General features: G+C 46.2%; 1 long non-coding RNA gene across 2 annotated transcripts in view; it reads right to left on the minus strand.

Moving 5' to 3' along the window:
* Positions 1-517: 517 nt before the first annotated feature.
* Positions 518-6000, minus strand: part of LOC142898973 (uncharacterized) — an 8227-nt gene continuing 2744 nt past the window's right edge. Inside the window, exons 2-4 of one of the 2 annotated variants that reach the window (XR_012928672.1) lie at positions 4678-4738; positions 4233-4494; positions 518-1411 (exon numbers count right to left, since the gene is read on the minus strand). This is a non-coding gene — a long non-coding RNA (uncharacterized LOC142898973). The remainder of the gene's footprint in view (positions 1412-4232; positions 4495-4677; positions 4739-6000) is intronic. The other variant, XR_012928671.1, reaches the window with a different exon arrangement.

Below are 6000 nucleotides of genomic sequence, written 5' to 3' on the forward strand. Positions count from 1 at the left end.
TGTTACACATGTGAATACAACACTGCCTTGTGTATTACAGACAGCCAAAGACTGAGAGCTGTAATGTTCCTCTTTAGGTCCCTTCTGACTGTTCTCATGCTGCGTGAGGAAATGAAACCATTTTCACAATCTCTTTTATTTGCCAGTTTTAGTCAGTCTGCTGCTTCTGAGTAATGGAGCTGGGCAGACAAGTGTGACATCCAAGTAGCAGCGAAATCAAACAGGTTGTTTGAATTAGACTGAACCCCTGCAGAGCACAGCTTCCGCACCGTCGCTCAACCCAGCAAAAAATATATCACTAAATACTGTGCGTAAGATTTTTAAAAGACGGAGAGCACCTTCCATCCAGACGAGGCTCCATGGCACCTGCCATCTAGGTTGTTCCGCCTCATCTGAATCCTTCGCAGCGCTTTGTGTCAACTTCCACATCTTATACACCCAAAGTGATTTCAAAGGGAACAAGTTTCTCTGTAGTTGAGGAATGCCGGTCTGATCAGAAAAAGAACGGAAACGAGCAACGGAGGAAGTCTTTAATTACCTTTTAGTCATGGCATTTTTACAGTACATCGTTAAAAATATTCTAAACCTGATCAGTTAACACTTAATCAATTACCTATGAAGTCTTAGCACCTCCAAACTGATCCTCAGGGGTCAGTTTTTGATTAATAAAACGTTCAAGTGTTGAAATGAGAGATCGCTTTAGGGCTGCATTTAGTCACAAGAGGGCACCAGAGGATCAGAACTAACTCGATGATGGAGTTCAATGCTCTGTCTGATATGGCAGTAAATATTGTACAGGCTGTTACAGTAACAATGAATAATAATCATATCATCTCTCAATCCCTCGCATCATCCTACAAATGGAAAAACTGCGCTTGGGGCATCACAGCATGGCAGCACACAGTGTCCCAACAGTGGCTGATATTTCAAACTGCTGACATAATCGATTTTAATTTTTTAAGATAAGACTTTCTATTTGTTCTCCAAAATGAACAGATACATCTGGTGCTTCTTCTTTTGTTGCCTGATTTTATTTTTTTTGCCAAGTCCAACTTGAAGAACTTAGAGCAGCTTGCAGGTTCCCTGTCGGGGACGGTGCTGAAACTCTCCCGGGGGCCTCTTATTGCGAAGAATTTCTGCGGCAGTATACTTGCTGATTGCTTCGTTCTCACTCCTCACAACAACCAGCTAAGACACTGCCAGAGAAACACCCACAGGAGCCGCTTCCAGTCGTCTGTCGCTGCTCCTTTCACCAGCAGCGTCCCAACTGTTGGTAGCTCGTGGCGAGTTCTGCCTCCGTGGACGCCGCCGCTTCTCACGTCTGGCTCTGTGGTGGCGCTGCCAGCAAAGCCTCGTGCTTGAAGCTTCCTCTTAGGTGGACTGATCCTTAGCCAACAGTGGAAGCGGTGCGCTATAAAGGGAATAGAAAACAGTATGAAAGGTGAAACAAAACATATTTGACCTGCTGCTCCTGAATGTAAAATAAAAATAATAATGGCTTGTAGTGGTGATTCATCTTCCTTTAACAAAAAAAACAAAAAAAAAAACTTCAGTCTTTGAAAAATTACAAAGGGCAGCCAGCTCAGCACTTATGTAACGGTGATGCATTGATGAGACTGCACTCGGTGCCTGAAAGTTTGTTCCAAAACAGAATCCCGATGCTCTTGTAGCCTTTTTGGTGCAGCATCACTTTAAGTGCGCGCGTGCACACACACACACACACACACACACACAAAGAAAAAAAATACAGGCAAACATGAACACCCTCAGAACTAAGAATAGCCTCGCCGTGACTCATGGTTTTGCAACAAAAAAGCTCAGTTTGATTCAGCTCTTATCTATTTTGTGCATATGCGGCTGTATCTTAGCATGTGCGCGATGCAGAAAAGCCCGTGTTGGCTGATGTCCTCAGTGGCTGCGTTCTTAGCGGACAGGACGGGCGGCAGCTGAAACCTCCCCGCGCCCCTCCCCCGACTGACTGTCCCACACTGCCCTCCTCTCCCTGCGGACTCTGCCTTGCTGACAGGACAGCATGGGAGCGCAAGAGTGTCCTGCGGCAAATCAAAGAACCCGGGGATTCATGAAGGAGAAACCTAGATGATATCACCGAGGAAGGAATACAGCCGGCCGTCTTTTCTGTCTTTTGAGATCAGCATTTTTAACATTTCACGGTGCATTTTTTTTTTTTTTTAATTTCTTTTTTGCCATTTCATAACTGTAAATTCCTTCCTTGATTTGTCACTCTTGACCTTTTCTGTGAATAAAGAAAAGGTCAGCTGAGAGAAGCGTCAGCGACTTTTACAGAGGATTTTACACACCATTCCCCGCCGACACCAAGGCTCGTGTCCACTGACGAGTGAGGGCTCGCACACCTCTTGACCTCCTCTGCGAGCGGCCGAGCGGCTGCGTCACCTCGTGCCTGCAGCCTGGACCCTCGCACCGAGCACATGATGACCGGAATTCCTGCCCGCGCATGGCTCGACGTAATCCCTCACGCAGGACGGAGGAAGCGTATAGTGAAAACAACAGCCGGGCCGGCGGAGGGAACGGTCGGCCGACTCGCTGCGTCACAAAGCAAACGGCTGAGGCTGACTTCTGTTTCAGCAACGCCCTCCCGTTTCTGTGCTAATCATCTCTTTATGGATGGTGCAAGACTTTTCTTTTTTTTTTTTGCATTAATCAGTGCGAAGTGTGGATTGCCGTTGAATAATTTAATTTAGCAGAGGATTAAAAGGAACACTCAAGGTGCTTTCCAGGTTAAAACGGTGCTAAAAATACAGATAAATCTCTTCAACAAAAGTTGAAGGAGGCATCTGAAACTGTGTCACTTGCAATAATTGGTTTATCTTGTCTAAAAACCTGGATGATGTTTGAGGTGTAATCTGGTATTCCTTCCTATTTTAAAAAGTATTCCAAAATGACACTTGCAATTGTTTTTATATACAGTGATTTTAAATAAAATACACTTTTAGTAAGTAATTTAATTTTTAAATTTGAAATTCAAACTTACTTGAGTAAGTATTTTTACTCAGTATATGTAAACATACTTTACATATGCAATTTAAATAATAGTGTGATGGTCCAAGAAGGTTTTGTCCAATTTATGCATTGTGTAAATCACACAAACATGACAGTTGATTATTAATTTATTAGAAAATATACTATTATAGACCAATTTTTACACAACATGTGCGCACGTTAAGTCGTGAAATTACTTTTGCGCACTTCAGTTCTCGTGCTGACTCCGGAGCAGCTATGCATCAGGGTCCCTTGTTGGGCCAAAACTCCTGACATCACTGAACCAGATGCCCTAACAGTCATGCGTCCCCGCTGCGGCCTCGCTGCAGAGACCTAATCACCTTACAGCCAACAATGACAGCAGTATTTACTGTAGAGCCGCCGTGTTTCCGAAGAATGCTACACATGATGGTCTGCATGGTGACGAGGCTTAACCTCTCATAAGGTCCATGAGGTTTATTCCGATGTTTGGATTTCCAGCTGAGGACCTTTAAAATAAGAGAACTCTGATCTCCGTTTTCTTTCTTTATTTTTTTATCAATATTATTTTATTGCTACTATTGATCGTTTAAAGGATCGAACTGGTTTAATCATCTAAAGGCCGCACTGCTCTTTAAACCAATCATTCCATACTTTGGCCTGTTATGTGGTGGTGATTGATGCTTGTGTTTACGTCGTGGAGCTAATCAGTAACAGGCAGGCTCCTCAGTGGGACGTCCCGGATGGCCACAACTTCATTGCCTTTCCTATGGACATCAGGCCCTGTTAGGGACCTCTGACGTCCGACTTACATGTCCAAATACAATGTCACGAACCCGACCCAAATAAGTATGAAAGTCTTTGTGTCCCTATGTTTAGCGTGTCCAAAGGAACAGAAGAAGACAATGCGAAAGGACACTTGTGCGTAGATCACTTCGTGACCGCGTTAATGTGGATCACACCTCTGCGCACTCTGTGACCTTCTGAACCGTTACCATGGCATCAAGTTGGTCGGACGTCTTCAAAGATACTTATACATGTACATTGTAACAAAGCCGCCTTAATGATACTTTACATTCAAAACAAAGACGCGATTGTTCACATTAAGGCCCTTTTTGTTTTAGGTTCACACGCTGATTTCCGAGGATTGAGTAAAGTTCTCTGTCCCGGCTGTGAGAATGAAGCCAGACCACTTACAGAAGCTTTAACGTGTCACACACAGGTGATACACTCACCGTGTAGCAGTGGCATCAGCGGCGGCTCGGCTCCGTCCGTGTCCTCACGTATCAGGAGTGTTGCTCTCCCAAGGTGCTGCTTGGTCCCCTTCACACCAGCCAAGTCTGGTGGACCACAGGGCTGCGCTCGGCTCCGCTCTGCTCTGTTGTGATCTCACTCTCTCTCTCTCTGCTTCTCGTTGCTCCACTGAGGCAAGCACAACAAGTCAAGGCATGTTCCGACACGCCACCGACAGCCGGACAGGGTGTATGGGCCTGCTCCCTAGACCAGAGAGAGAGAGAGAGAGAGAGAGGGGGAGGATCAGAGAGGAGAGGAAGAGAGGGGGGGGGGAAACCCAGAAAGAAAAAAAAAAAACAGCGTGACTCAGGCTGCTTTGGTAAGTGAGCGTGCACTGCTATTACTTTCAACACTTTCAATTCGTGGAGTCACTGCGAGAGCACGCACCAGTCTGTGGATCCCCCAAATTTCCGATTTTTCCTTTTGGGAGGGAAGAAGCTGCTTCCTCCTAACAGAAACCAAACAAATAATAAACAATGTGAAAGGACCGACTCATCGGGTCGTTTCTGTTTCATCATAGATGATGGAGGAAACCTTGCCTGCAGCTATTAGCGTCTGTCTCTACTCTCTACAGCCACTGACTGACAAGACGGAAGTGATTCAGAGTTTTGTCCAAACTCTTTTACCTGGTAAACCTGAATGGATGCAACTATATATATTTTATGTACATAAAAATAGAAAAACATGTCTTTCACAATCAGAAATGGCCCTTTTTGAATCAGCCGGTATCTCTTACACAGCAAGATCAAAAGTGCATGAAGCCGTAAATAAGGCACCGGTGCAGCATAAAAGTGAAAGATGCTGATTAGATTATTTTACGGCGGCCGCTGATCACATCAGTAACGGATGATGCCCCGCAGCACGAGTCAGGCCGTGAAGGGAAACGCACGCGGGCCGAACCTGCAGACCAGCTCCGGTGTCTTCGAGCTTGGGCTGTGTCAAAAGCGAAAGCGTTCCGGCGTCACTACGATGACGGATGGGCAGAGCTTTGACTACGAGATCACACCTCAGCCCTTGCCGCTCCCGACACGTTAAACCGCATCAAATGTGCAGAATCATCACCGCTGTACAAGCGCTAATTATGCAGAGCCGCTCTTGATGCTTGATGCTTGATGCTTCTCCTTTTTCTTTTTTCCCTTTCTTTCTTTTTTTGGGGGGGGGAAATTGAGGAGGGGTGATGCCTTTTCAGCGAAGTGGCGGAAGGAAGTTGATCACTAGGCAGATTCTGGCTGCAGGAACCAGCTCAGCAAAAAAAAAAAAAATCTTTCGATCCAGCTGTCTGAGTACCCCTCCCCCTCCCCCCCTCCCCGACCCCTAAAGTGGCATTACCGTACTTCATATGTGCTGCAGCCCCCGTGACCTTATCAATGAAAGAGCAAAGTCACTGTGATGTGGCGCAAGGGGAAGGTGGTGGTGGTGGTGGTGCTGGGGGGGATCTCAAACTCTTTTATCATGTCTGCTCGGAGGCTTGGCTCCCTTTTCTTCTCGGAGCAGCAACGGCAACTTTGCAGGGGGAAGGGGGGGGGGTTCGGGGGGCGGCTACAGTGGTGTTCTGCCTGCAGATAATGGCTTTAATTCAAGTGACGGTGCAGCGCTGCATAGCCGCACAGGACCGTCCTGCCAAAAGTACTAGCGGCGATTCCACTAAAGTGAGCCGGCCCTTGATTTTTAAAAAAAAAAAATTTTTGTCAGAGGCAGGACGGGGTCCGT

This window comes from Nelusetta ayraudi, unplaced genomic scaffold, assembly GCF_046127955.1.
Source record: "Nelusetta ayraudi isolate G7.1 ecotype Tasmania unplaced genomic scaffold, CSIRO-AGI_Nayr_v1 ptg000070l, whole genome shotgun sequence".
Classification (NCBI taxonomy): Eukaryota; Metazoa; Chordata; class Actinopteri; order Tetraodontiformes; family Monacanthidae; genus Nelusetta; species Nelusetta ayraudi.